Consider the following 14,909-nt stretch of genomic DNA (forward strand, 5'->3'; position numbering starts at 1 on the left):
CTTGTATGTCAAACTCACAGTAACATGAAGCAGACTGGTAGCTACTAGGGAACAGGAGGAGGGAGATGGAGAGTTTCTATTTAATGAATACAGAGTTTCAGTATTTTTGAGATGAATAGGTTTTGAAGATTCACAACAGTGTAAATATATTTAACACTATCAAACTACACTTAGAAATGGTTAAGGCAGGGGCTGAGGGTGTAATTCAGTGATAGAGTGCTTGCTTATTATGCATGAGGTCCTGAGTTCATTCCCCAGTACCACCCCACCCGCCAATAAAAAGAAATGGTGAAGATGGTAAATCTTGTTATATTTAGTTTACCACAATTAAGATTTTTTTTAAGAGGAACATTCCTTGTGCTTTTATTTGGCTTTTTCTCTTGGCACTTGGAAAGGAGTGTTAATATTACTGGTGGTATGGTAACAATTGTGGATTTACCTTTTAACAAATCTCAAAGGCTTTGTACTTGTGAAGATAACTATGGAAGGGAGAGGGGTTATATAGCATATGGATGGTATAGGGAATATCTTTCCAAGTTCATAGCACTGTGCACATACAACAGAGAATATGTTGATTCTAGTAGTACTAGTAGTACAGTTTGGAAATGAGTTCAAAGTTAGGATACAGTTGAGATTATTAAATCTCTCACTGGGCCCTTAAACACTGTGATCCCTTTCTTCTAATTGACCATCTTTCAACCAGCTTTTAACATTCCTCAGATAGTCTCTGAAGTACAAGCATATTTACATTCTAGAATGTGAATATAACTTCAATAATAATCTAAAGACAGTCCAAGTTTACACTGATAAGAAATATAATGTGGTTATAAGCCTTATCTGTGGGCAGAAGACTTTGCCACAAGTAAATCTTCTTTGCATCTAGCTTTTCAACTTCTGTCTTGTTTGTATTTCTTGCATCTAGCAATGAATGTGACAAAGATCTGCCCAGATTATTGGCCTTTGCAAACATATCTCTGGAACCTAAGGGAACCATATTAACCCAGTTTCTCTTGGGAGGAAATTTGATTGCCCTCTTGCACTAAAGAAATTTAGAGAATTTCCAAGTGAATATGCGTACTCTCACAAATATGTGTTAATATTCAACAACTGAGTGTACTATTTGGTTGAGTAAAGAATCATTCAAGGCCGGGCATCGTGGCTCATGCCTGTAATCCTAGCAGCTGCGGAGGCTGAGGCAGGAGGATTTCGAGTTCAAAGCCAGCGAGGCACTAAGCAACTCAGTGAGACCCTGTCTCTAAATAAAATACAAAATAAGGTTGGGGATGTGGCTGAATGGTTGAGCCATCAATATGATTGAGAATGGTTGAGAATCAATATGATTCTTGGTGAACTTCTCATATGTGTGAAATATTTTTCCATTTCAAAACTATTATATACAAAGAACTGTAATATATGTCATCTTTTCATTATTGTAAAAAAATATTTATTTAACCAGAAATTTTGAAGGTCCAAGGTCATGGAGTTGGTATCAGCTCTGTGCTGGTGATAGCCTTTTTGCTAGCAGAGTCCCAAGGCTTCACATGACAAAAGACAGGGATCACATATGTCAGTGTCTGAGTCTGTGGGTCTAGCCTCTTTTCCTTTTTTTTTTTTTAGAATTGGGGATTTAACCTAGGGGGCACTTTACCACTGTGCTACATCATCAGTCCTTTTAATTTTGAGACAGTCTCAGTAAATTGCTGAGGCTGGCCTTGAACTTGAGATGCTCTTGTCTCAGCCTCTTGAGTCACTGTGATTACCGGTGTGCACCACTGCACCCAGCTTCTGATCCTCCTCTTATAAACCATCAGAATGTAATCATGGAGGGTGGTGCTCTGCCCAAATGACTTCATTTAAATCTAAACCCTATCATTTCTCAAAAGTCCCACCTCCAAATACCATAGATTAAGTTTCTACACTCTTATTATGTTTAACATATGACTTTGGGGATTAAACTTCATGAGTTTGGGTAGATGAGCCACTTTCAAACCATAGCGGATGGGCTACTTTTAAGATCTGACTGGTTCTGTGGGGAGAAAGGGGGACCCGATATAAGAAACCAAGAATCAATGAAGATGGGGATGGTTACTTAAAAACCTTATCTCTAACACTGTGGAGGATGCACAATGTCCAGTATCTTATAGAATTTAATAAAGCTAGAGATTAAATATGGCCAGGCATTATTCAACTACGTATCATTGGCATGCCCCCATCCCCAAACCTGGGCACATAATGAGAACTCCATAAAGGCTTGTTAATTGAGTGGATGACATAATGAATATGTGTTAAGCCCCAAAGGAGTGTGATAACATGTAGTGGGGACTAGTGGTTCAGTGTTTTGGAGCAGAAACAGCATTCTTATAAATAGATTTTGATGTTAAAGAATGTGAGTTTTGCCCTCAAGATTTTATCAGATTATTTAGCATGGACTGATGATCTGGCAGCAATATGCAGAATAAACTAGGGGCAGGGATAGGGCCTGGTACTGAAGGCAGGAAAAAAAAAAAAAAAAAGATTTAAAGAAAAAGGGGCGGCAGTGTAGCTTAGCGGTAGAGCGCCTGCCTATAAAGGGAAGCCCTGGATTCATACCCAGTGCTAACTTTAGGGGAGACGATAAGGCTGGATTAGGCGTTTGAAGTCTGAAAAGATTGTGAGAAATACAACCGCAAAATTCATCAGAACCAGCTGACTTTAATAAGACATCAGTCCTAAATCGACACTGTGAAGGAACGTGAAGGTCGTCTACACTGATATTTTTAATTCCTTGGCTTTACTATTAAGGCATCTGAGACTCAGGGATGATGGTGGTGGTGGTGGTGGCAGCGGCAGCTAACATTTCTTGAGCGTGCTGGGCACTAAGCTACATTCGAAATGGAGTTATCTCGTTGTATTCAAATAGCCCCGAGATGATAAAGTGACTTAGTGAGTGACTCAAGCCCCTTCTCGGTAACAGGGCTGACTTCATCCTCTTCGGCAGCTCAGAAACGTGGGGCTCCTCTTCCGGAAGCGCTCTCCAAATCAGACCAGGAATCCGGGAGGCGCGCCAGGGCCCAGGACACCAGGTACCACTCCCCTCAGCCCCAGCCCATTCGCGGGGTCGCTGCTTAGCGCGTCGAGAGGCCGCCCACCACCGGCGGGGCAGCACTGGAGGGACCCCCTACTCCCTCTCCCGACCAGCCCGCGCAAAGCGCGAGAGCTGGGCGTGGGGCTGACAGTGGGAGGGCAGCGCCGGGGCGCGGGCTCACGTCAGGCGGCGTAGACAAAGGCGGGCGCGCGCACGTCCTTACGCACGCCTTGGCCAGCGGCGGCAGGCAAGGGCGGGAGGCGCTGTCCGCGGAGGATTTGGGAGCCCTGGAGCCTCGCGGTCGGTGAGTGAGGGTAAGCCGGCCCCTCGTTGAAGGTCACTGGCCTCCGGGGAGCCGAGCGTGGGGCTTGGGGTCGGGCTCCTAGCGAGGGCCTGTGGGCCAAACGCCCTGCTGATTCCACTCCGCGTCAGGAGGCACCGTGGCCGCTGCCAGGGATTCCCGGCCGGGTGGAGCGTGCCGCCCCCTGGCCCGCAGTGGAACGGTCCGCGCGCCCTCCCTGCCGCGCTGGCCACGCGGGCGCCTAGTTGCTGGTGCTCTTCCTCAGCCCCCGGTGTGGCGCAACTTTTTCGGGGAGGTGGAATATGGGTGGTCAGTGCTGCAAGGGGCATTAGATCACGTGGGCGCCGCCTTCGCCTCTAATCTCTTTGCCTGTGTTCTCCGACTTTCCAGGGATGTGTATTTTTTCTCTTTCCTCAAATAGTGTTCCCCATTTTTCTTTCTTTAGGCTGTCTTAATCCCCCGAAACCCCTTGCCCCTTTCCGTGTTGAGTCCACGCCCTCCAGGGCATCCCCCTACCTGAGGGTCTTGCTTATTCCTTCACTTTCCATCTTTCATAGGGCTTTAACTTTTGCAGTTCAGAAGTTATGGAAAATATACTATATGAAACATGATGTAACTATGGAAATAAGTATCAGTGTCTCTCACCACTCAAGTCCTCATTCTGATTGATAGCCTTGAAATCATTTGAAGAATTTCGTTTCTGTTACGTTTTCCTTAATGTTGGAGAACCTCTGCTTAGTTTCCGGTCTTAGAGATTCGGTCTCAACCCAAGTGAAAAAAAAAGCAATTATGCTTAAACCAAAGACTATATGGATAAAATCCTGTAAAACTACCAGTTAGATATTCTCTGTTGAAAGTGATTCTTTTTTTTCCAGAATTGTGTTTTGGAGAATTTAAGACATACAAAAACAGAATAGTGAACCAGCATATATCCATCATCTGACCTTAACAATTTACCTATGGTTAACCCTGTCCCAACCACATCCTCATCCCTTTACCTTCCCACATGTCAAAGAGAAAAATTCTTGATGGCAGATGAGCCCTCGATTGTCAAAAGTATCTTCAGATTCACAATAAAGATCTTCTCATATAAAGTCATAAGGTACTTTTATTGTAATAGTCTATTATACAACTAAAGAATATGTAAGTGTTGGGGATAGATCAGAAAAGGGGTTCTGAAATGATCAATCTACTAGAGAACAGATTAAAACAAAGTATTTCTGATCTGGATGAGAACTTCGAGATCACCTTGTCCAGATCCAGAGGTTGTACTGAGGCTGGAAACAGCTTCCAATTCTGCATTTGGTCTTCTTTCAACTCTTTCATAATGCTTGTTTTTACCTTGTTTTTTTTTCAGGGAAAAAAAATGATTGCAAGGGCTCTGATTGAAAACTCATATTCATGAAGGCCTTGCATTGGTAAACGTGAACTTTCCCACCAAATTCCAGAATAGTAAAACCTCAGAATATGCCTTAAATTATTTCTTAAAATAAGTTTGGTACAAATGAGTAAAAAGAAGGAAGTTTTTCACCAAATTCTGGAATGATAAAACTGGGGAATATGCCTTAAATTATTTTTAAAATAAATTTATGACAAATGAGAATTTCTAATCATAGTTTTTGGGAGACATGGGAGAGTCCTGACTTAGAAATGGAATACCATAGATACTAAAAACAAGCTATGAAGGATTTGGATAACATTCATAGCTATAACTAAGCTATTAACTAAGGAAGGAAAGGAAACTAAAATGGGAATACATCCTTGTTTTATTCTTAATAGCTGAGAGAACAGTGTCATTTTACCATATAGCTGGTCTTGCCATTAATTGGTAAGAATGGACCATTGGTTATAAAAACATGGTATGCATTTCCTTGCAATCGTTATGCTATTTTTTATAACAAGAACAGGTAAATTCAGAACCATTAGGGGTCACGGAAGGAAGGACAGAATGCATTGTTGGGTAGATTTTGTTGTTGGAACATGAAAAGGGTACACTTGTGCAAACTAAGATGGTTGAGGTGTATCACTAGGTGGTATAATCTTCATGGGACCACTGTTGTATAAGGTGGTCTATTGTTAACTTTATTATGCTCATTGACCTTATGCAATGCATGACCATACTTTTACTTGTGCCTCAATTTCCTTATTCATATGGTGATATTCTCCCCCTGAGAAATACTATGAACAAGCAAGTCCTTGTATATAGAGTTCTTTGACTTTGTAAGTTGAGATTATTTATATTGTTCTGACATATTTGTAAATTTACTTTCAGGAAGAACTTTTCTTGTGATTTTGTGACCATAGTAGTTGTCATGTACATTCAACTTATGTAAATACCATTGAAATAATTGTGTAGTTGTCATGACACATATTACCCCTGAAGGTGAAAGTGGAGGAGATTGTCTGTTTTGTGTTTATTTTGTGGGTTTGTAGCATGGGGAAGAGTGCTGTGGCTGGTCAGTCAGGATTCTAGTCTAATATAAGTGTTTACTGCTAAAGAGTAAATCACTATTTTCATCTGTTGTTTATCACAAAAGGTTACCTTTTATAAAGAAAATCTCTTGCATTCTGGAGATTATTTGGGCCTGGTTAAGTGTAGATTATATTGCAGAGTTGCTTCTGTAAAATAGAACCTCATTTTGTCATGTTATTTGCTTCACCCCCCTTCACATTTTTATATCGGTGTATTATAGGTGTACTCATTTACTTCTCACTGTGTTATTTAGCTTATGGGGAGGTCTCAATTGATCCATTTCATACAGCACTAAGCTACATGTTAGTGCTTTTTGTAGCATGACTAATACTTCTTAAAAGAATGGAATTGGAAAGCTAAAAGGAGTGTTCTAAGTGCTTGGAGTTTTTCCTAACTCCTTTAAGGCACTTTTTCTCCTTTAAAAGCATTTTACCATTGAGCATGCCATAGTCACTGGCTTGTTACCTTTCTTAGGGCACTCCTTATTTTACCCTGTGTAGTATATTTAGATTGCATTTTCTGCTAAACCATAAGCTCAAGATCTGCAGTACTAGAAAAATGCTTTGTCACAAGCAGGAACATTATATTTTTCATTTTTGTTTGTTTATTTATTTGGTGAGAGTGCTGGGGATGGAACCTAGAGCCTTGAGCATGATTAGCATGTGCTGCACCATTGATCTACACCTCTAGCCTTTACTGACTTTTTGAATTAAAATTTTAAAAAGGTAAGGAAACTTAAATTCATGAAGCCACATTACTTTTTTGAAGTCATATAGACAAAGAGTAACAGCTGTGCTTAGAACCAGTAAGTTGTCAACATCAAAATGGAGGAAGAACACCATAAAGAATGGGGCTATCATGCACACAAGTCTGTGATAAAACCTATTAGGAGGACTCTCTGAAAAACCTCAACTTTGCACAGAGAGTGTTAATGCGAGTATGTCTACCAACCAATTGTCTCTTCTGGGCTGATGCCATCCTTATTGAGTCCTATAGCCAAGAATTATTACTTTAAAACAATTTATGTAATCCTCCCCATTTTACCTTTAAAAATTGGTCTTTTACCTCCTTGAATGTGCCCTGTGATCTCTGATAGCATGAATATTCCAGATTGCAGTGTTCTGCTTATTCTTGAATAAAATCATTAAATTTTTAGAGATCCACCTTTTTGTTATTTAGCTTGAGAGACCTAGGGATGGAAAAAATATTACCTTCCTCCCTCTACCTATCTACCAACCCATTTTGTACCCTTAGCAGTTAGTGGTGTTACAGGGTATTGAACCAAGGCTTCACACATGCTAGGCAAACATTTTACCACTGAGCTAGTACCTAACCCTTTTAATTTTTTTTTTTTTTTAATTTTAAGACAGTCTGACTGAGTTGCCCAAGCTGACCTCAAATTTGCCATCCTCATGCCTCAGCCACCCAAGACGCAAGGATTACATGTGTGCACCACCATGCCAGGCTCTCTTTAAAATGTTTTAATCAGTGCTGACTCATAGAAATTAAGCAAGTTTATTTTTTGATACTGAGAATTGAACCCAGGGGTTCTTTACCACTGAGCCACACTCTTAGTCCTTTTTTATTGCTTTATTTTATTTATTTTTATACCATTATTTTATTTATTTATCTTTATGTGGTGCTGAGGATCGAACCCAGGGTCTCACACGTGCTAGGTATGCGCTCTACCACTGAGCCACAACCTCAGCCTTTATTGCTTTATTTTGAGATAGAGTTTGCTAAGTTGCTGAGGCTGGCATTGAAGTTGTAATTCTGCCTCAGCTTCCTGAGTCCACTGCGATTATGTGTGTGCAACTGCACCCAATTATGTAATTTTAAATATTGTAGTAGCTACTTAAAAAAAAAATAATAATAAGCACTTGTCTAGCATGCTCCAGATACTTAGGTTTCATCCCCAGAAAGTAAACTAAAAAGTGAGAGGCTAATTAAATTGACTTCATCCTTCTATAATGTATATCAGAAGCATCACATTGAATCTCATCTATACAATTATTTTGCCAGGTAAATATTAAAAAAACTTAAAATCTTTTTTTTTTTTTTTTGAGTGCCTGGAATTGAACCCAGGGCCTTGAACATAGTAGGCAAGTGCTCTACCACTGAGCTATACCCTCAACCCTTAAAGACTATAAAATGTAAACAAAACAAGTGAAAATTACTTTAATAATGTATTTTATTTAACCCACTTTATCTAGATATCTGTTAATATGTAATCATTATCAAAATTATTAATGAGGGCTGAGGTTGTGGCTCAGTGGTAGAGCACTTGCCTGGCATATATGAGGCACTGAGTTCATTCAATTCTCAGCACCAGGTTCAATTCTCAGCACCACATACAACTAAATAAATAAATAAAAGTCTTGTGCTCATTTACAACTAAAAGTTATTAATGAGATATTTTACATGCAGTTTTTCATATTAAGCCATTAAATTCCAGAGTGTTTTATATTCACAGCACATTTCCAGTGCTCGTGGTTATGTGTGTTCCAGGGTTATATGTATTGTGGCTGCCCTGTTGGACTGCACAGAATCAATGTCAGTGGACCATACAGATGAAGGAGTGTTTTATTTTACTTAGTAACATTCTGTTCTGAGGTTAGTTTGTGATTGTGAACATTGGGGTTTTTTTCTTTCATGTTTTAGTGATTTTCTTTGTATAGCTAGGATTATTTTGAATTTATGGAATTAAACAAAGAAGTTTGATGCCACAGATTTTGTGCCTGTGTGATGAAATGCTTTCTTTCTTTCTTTTTTTTAAGGGATGATCATTTCATTTTTTTCTTTAACTGTCAACTTTTTTCTTTCTTTTTTTAGTACTGGGGATGGAACCTAGGGGTGCTGAATCACATCCCCAGCCATTTTTGATTTTTTATTTTGAGATAGTCTCACTGAGTTGCTTAGGGCCTTACTAAGTTGGTGAGGCTGGCTTCATCTTCTCAAGTCACTGGATTACAGGTATGTGCCACCATGCCTGGCTTATTTTAACTATTTTTAAGTGTAATAGTAATGCTTTCTTACTTTAAATAAAAATACTTAGTCATTAGGCAAAAACTTAAAAAATGATCAGTAACAACTTCAATAATAACATAGTAATTGGGCGAATAAAATAATAGGCAAAAATTTTCGACACCTTACCAAAGAAGATACATGGATGGAAAATGAGCACATAAAAAGATGATCCGTATCATGATTCATTAGGAAATGTAAGTTAGAATTATTAGATTTCATTTCATATCCATTAGTATGTCTAAAATTAAAAAGACTGGGACATATCAAGTGTTGGGAGGATGTAAAGCCATTGGGACTTATGCTGGGAATACAAGATGGTGCTGTCAGTTTAGAACAGTTTCATAAAAAACTAAACATATACCTCCCTTAGAATTCGTAATTCCAACTACTGGGAATTTACCCAAGAGAAATGAAAGTATATATTCATACAAAAACTTGTGAATTATAGTTTCTTTTTTTTTTTTTTTGGTCAGATCTCTATAATAGAACATCCTCAATGTCGTTCAGTAGGTAAGTATATTAATTGTGGGATGTTCATACCATCGAATACTACTCAGCAATAAAAGGGAATGAACTGCTGACACATGCAACAGCATGGATTATTCTCAAAATCATTAAACTGAAAAAAATAAACCCAACAAAAAAATCTTGATTAAAAAATAAAAGAAGGCGGCCAGAAAGTTGCTTCCAATTACATATATAGTACCCAAATGTAAAAACACAAATTTTGAAATGGAGCAATCAATGCAATAGTAAGGTTGGGTAATGAATGAAACATCTTGGGTCTTGAAGCCCCAACAAATCAAATTGTCCTTTTCTAAAAGAATGGTGCTGAATATCAAAATTGTTTGGAGTGAACACTTGGTGTACCATGTTACTTATTATCCAGTGAGGTCAGAATGACCTTAGATAAGACCAAGACACTGAAACTGACTACATTCTGTCTTCTTCCTAGTGAGCGGAGTAATCCTTTGGTCTTTTGTATCCTGGCTCTGTCTTGGATAATTTATTTTATCCAGGATCAATGTCAACTGTTTATGTATTCATGACTCTTCAGCACTTCAGTTCACTTGAACCTAGTAACTGTTGAGTTTTTGGAAATAATTCTGAGCTGTCTTTTTGGAAAGGTGCACTTTTCCTGCTGAGCAGCAGCATTCTATTCAAACAAATTTGTTATATTTCACTACTTCTGATACACTTGACTTTAAATACAACCAGCAGCACACGTTTCCTTTATGTCTGGGCTTGAATGTTTATATCATTTGTTTACATCATGTTTGTATCTCATTGGATTGGGGCATTTGATGAGTATGTGTTGGCAACAGAGAGACCTCAGAAAACGGGTGGCTTTCTTTGTAAACCCACTCCAAAGCAGAGGTTAGCCTGAGGAGCAGGACCACCAAACTAAGGATCATTAGTACTCCTCTAAGTTATACTTCTGCCTATCTGTCCCTAGCCAGTTCTATAACTTGTCTCAGTCTAAGTTTAATCCTTCCAAGGCTCAGTTATTTGAGCCATAAAACGAAGAGATTAGACAAGAGCTCTCAGTGATCAACTAATAATGATGCAGTTTATCATCATTTTATTATTGCCTCAGCTTTATGATGATTAATAGCTGTACCTTCTGTTATTGAGCACTTGTGCTGAGCATTGTACTGATCACTTGATCAGCATTATCTTCTATTTAGTTTTCACAATGATACTTCATTAGGTTTGCCAATTGCATATAAATCGAGTCATATAATGTGTGATTTCTTTCATGTAGTATAATGTTTAGAAGGTTAATCCATGTTGCATTGTGCATCAGAACTTCATTCCATTTTATGGCCAAATAACATTCCATTGTATGGATATACTACACTGTTTACCCATTCATCATTTGATGGGCATTTTGATTGTTTGCATTTTTGGACTATTTGAATAAGGCTGCTGTAAGCATTCATGCACAACTTTTTGTGTGTGCGCAGATAGTTTTTAGTTTATTCCACCTAAGAATGGAATTACTAGCTCATGTAGTAACTCTGTGTTTAACCATTTTCCAAAGATAGCTGCACCATCTAACATTCCCACCTGCAGTTTGGACTTTTTTTTTTTTTTTTTTTTTTTTGATTTTTGAAGTGCTGGGCATGTAATCTAGGGCCTTGCACGTGCTGAGCTCTACCACTGAGCTACACCTCCAATCCTGAGGGTTGCGATTCTTAATATCAACTAAAATTTGTACTCTATAACTGCCAGTCATAACACCAATTCTTTTGGCTCAGGGTACTCAGAACAAAACTGCTTTTTCTAGATGACAGCCAGCTTGATTGGATCATTCATGTATTCTTTAATGGCAAATGACTTCTACCAGTATTCATGGTCCTATGATGTTTTATTTTATTTTTTTAATTGTTAATGGACTTATCATTATTATTATTATTATTATTATTTGGTACTGAGAATCGAATCCAGTACCTCACACATGCAAGGCAAGCGCTCTAACATTAAACTACATCCCCAGCCCTCCTATGATGTTTTAGATCCTATCATCAGCTCTCTTATGAATGTGCTTAAACCTAACCTATGTCCTCTCCCTCCCTTTTTTTTTTTTTAGTTAGGAAACTTGATGCATTTTATTTACTTACGGGTATTTGTGATCAAAGATAGTGGCAGTCTTCCTTAGAGTTCACTTGTTCTTTGCTAAATTAACTGCTAATTCTTAACTCCAGCTACATGTTAAGATCAAGTCTCCTAAAAACAAAACCAGATTTGTTTCTTATATATGAATCCATTCTGCCTTGTGATTTTTTTTTTTTTTTTTATCATTAGAAGTTCTATAGAGCAGGCTTGGCACGAGGGAAATTTTAATTTATTTTAGGCTACTTTAAGAGATGGGAAGGTATAGTAGTTAAAGAGCATGCATCGTCTTGGAGACCAAGGCACTTGTCCTAATTCTGTTCTACCACTTACTAGTTGTGTGACCCTGGAAAATTAATTATGGAAGCCTAGTATGTTTAGTATTCACCCTGATTTATGTCATCTAGACTGATGACCAGGCGATCGAAATGTGTATCCTGAGTGGAGAATCAGTGCACCCAATTGTGGCCAAACAAAGAATGATTCTGGCTAGGTTTTTCAGGACCTACACTGCTCACATCCCTGTTATTTTTGTACATGAGTATTTATTTTGTGTGTGTTGTTGTGGGGGGGGGTTATTGGGAATTGAACCCTGGGGTGCTTACCACTAAGCTACATCCCTATCCGTTTTTAGTTTTTATTTTGAGACAGGGTCTTAATAAATTGTGAAGGCCAGCCTTAAATTTGCAATCCTCCTGCCTCAGGCTTCTGAGATGCTGTGATTACAGGCCTATACCACTGCAGCAGGCTGGGTATCTACTTTCTTGATTTCAGAATTGCTGTGGCAGAATCTTAGTCTTTGTTTATGCATTCACACAGTGTGCCATCTTTAAGCATCAAATGTTTTTTTTTGGTTGTTGTTGTTTTTTCCTGGTTTCTACAGCAGTCTTTTCTTCCCCCAAGTGTGTTCTGCAGACACAGGTGTAGCTTTGTTTTTCCTCCCTGTCAGACCTCATGAAGTTTCTGGTTGGGAACCTCATGCTCCAGCCACTTTAGGGGGATTCAGAACATTTTTAGGCAAGAATAATAGCAGAAAATAGATTGTGCATTAATGGCATGTCATTGCTTTTTGGGAAACACTTTCAAATGCCCCTCCTCATCCGTAGTGACAGGTTTAGAATAGAAATAAAAATAAACGTTTGCGCATTTTAAGCATTTTCTACTATGAAAAGAGTACTGGAAAAGAACCTTATGTTTATTGTCTCATAATCTTTTTTGGAGGGGGATTTTACTATTGGGATAATATTTTTGTATATCTTTATGGGTTGCATTATGGTAATTCAGTACATGTTACAAGGTGTAATAGTCAAATCAGGGTAATATGGATTTCCATCTCTTCAAACATTATTATTATTTTTATCAGTACTGGGGATTGAGCCCAGGGATACTTTACTACTGTGCTATACCCAGCCCTTTTTTAATTATTTATTTTGAGACAGGTTGTTTAGGTCCTCACTAAGTTGCTGAGGCTGACCTCAAACTTGGCTAGTCTCCTGCCTCAGCCTCCAGAGTTGCTGGGATTATGGGCACGAGCCACTGTGCCCAGTACATTAATCATTTTTTGTGTTGGGACTTTTGTACTCTTCTAGTTGTTTTGAAATATATCATAGATTGTTTTAACCTGTAATGACCTTAAAGGGCTAAAGAAGAACCAAAAATACTTCTTCTATTCTAATTATGTTTTTATTCCCCTTTATTGAATTTCTTTCTGACCCCCTTCCCCACTGCCCTTCCCTTAGTCTCTAGTGACTGCCATTCCAATCTGTTCTTTTACAATATTGCATATTAGCTTCCACAAATGAATAAGAATATGTAGTGTTTGTCTTTCCAAATAATCTGAATTATTTCACTTGATAACCTCCAGTTATATTTATGTTGCTCCAGGTGACAGGATTTCATTCATTTTTATGGCTAATATTCTATTGTGAAGATATACCACATTTTCTTCATCCATTCATCCACCAAGGTCATGTAGGTTGATGCCATGTTTTAGCTATTGTGAATAGTGCTACAGTAAACATGAGAGTGCAAGTAACTTTGGCATAATGGTTTTATAATACCTTTAGGTTTATACCCAGTGGTGGAATTACTGGATTATATGGTAGTCCTGATTTTAGTTTTTTGAAGACTCTCCATACTGTTCTCTATACTGGCAGTATTGATTTACATACCCACCAACAGTGTTTTTTATGGTGCTGGGGATTGAATCCCAGGGCCTCATGTGAAGCTGAACAAACAAGTGCTCTGCCACTGAACTATACCCCTGCACTGAACTATACTCCCAATCCTCATTGTCTCTTTCTTTTTTAACAGATGAATAATATTCCATTGTATCTTACACTCCTGGATATCTGTGTTTCTTTAGATGGTATAAGTAATGCTGTAGTCAGTAACCTAGCACCTACTTTTCTTTTGCAAATGAAAAAGGGGTTTTTCAGTTTCAGCCCTTGGAGTCCGTCCGTGGCCAAGTCTTTGTTGTGGAGCCCTGTCCTGTGCATTTCAGGATGTTTGGTATCTTCTCAACCCTCTATACTCTAGAAGCTGGTAACATCCCATTTTTAGTTTTTATAACCAGATAATTGGTGGCAACACAAACATTGCCAGCTTTTCTCATCAGGGTCAAAAATAACACCTGATTGAGAACATTGTTTTAATTTATTCTTAGGATAAGTTTTTTTTACAAATGAAATAACTGGATCTAAGGTTAGGTGAATTTAGAATTTTTATGGCAATTGCTAAACTTTTCTTTATTAAGAGGCTTTACCATTTTATGCTTCAACCAGCTGTATTCAAGGATATTTTCTCATTCTCACCAGTATAGTGGTTTATCCATGGCCAACAAATATATGAAAAAATTTTCAACATCTCTATCTGTTGGAGAAATGCAAATAAAAGCTACATTAAGATTCCATGTCACTTCAGTCAGAATGGCAATTATCAAGAATACAAATAATAATAAATGCTGGTGAAGGTGTGAGGAAAGAGGTACGCTCACATTGTTGGTGGGACTGCAAATTAGTACAATTCACTTTGGAAAGCAGTATGGAAATTTCTTAAAAAAAAAAAACTAGGAATGGAACCACCATATGACCTAGCTAATCCTGCTCCTTCGTATTTATACAAAAGAACTAATCAGCATACTATAGCAATACAGCCATTTAAATATTTATAGTAGCAGAGTTCACAGTAGCCAAATTATGGAATCAGCACATATGCCTGTCAATAGACGAATAGATTAAGAAAACATGGTGTATATATACAATAGAGTTATATTCAGCCATAAATAATGAAATTATGGCATTTGCCAGTAAAGGGAGGAAATGAAAAACATCATGCTAAGTGAAATAAGGCAGACTCAAAAAATCAGGGGTCAAATGTTTTTTCTCATGTGGCAGCTAGAGCAAAATAAGGGAAATAAGGTAGTGGGG

At 38.2% G+C, this 14,909-nt stretch overlaps 1 protein-coding gene across 2 annotated transcripts in view; it reads left to right on the forward strand.

Moving 5' to 3' along the window:
- The first annotated feature begins 3,187 nt into the window (after positions 1 to 3,187).
- Positions 3,188 to 14,909, forward strand: part of GPAT4 (glycerol-3-phosphate acyltransferase 4) — a 38,521-nt gene continuing 26,799 nt past the window's right edge. Inside the window, exons 1-2 of one of the 2 annotated variants that reach the window (XM_081269175.1) lie at positions 8,695 to 8,811; positions 9,339 to 9,375. The gene's annotated coding sequence lies outside the window, so the exon portion shown is untranslated. Of the gene's footprint in view, positions 3,369 to 8,694; positions 8,812 to 9,338; positions 9,376 to 14,909 lie in introns of those variants that run through there. The other variant, XM_081269174.1, reaches the window with a different exon arrangement.

Source organism: Spermophilus citellus (genome assembly GCF_964194105.1).
Source record: "Spermophilus citellus genome assembly, chromosome: 16".
In the NCBI taxonomy this organism is placed as follows: domain Eukaryota; kingdom Metazoa; phylum Chordata; class Mammalia; order Rodentia; family Sciuridae; genus Spermophilus; species Spermophilus citellus.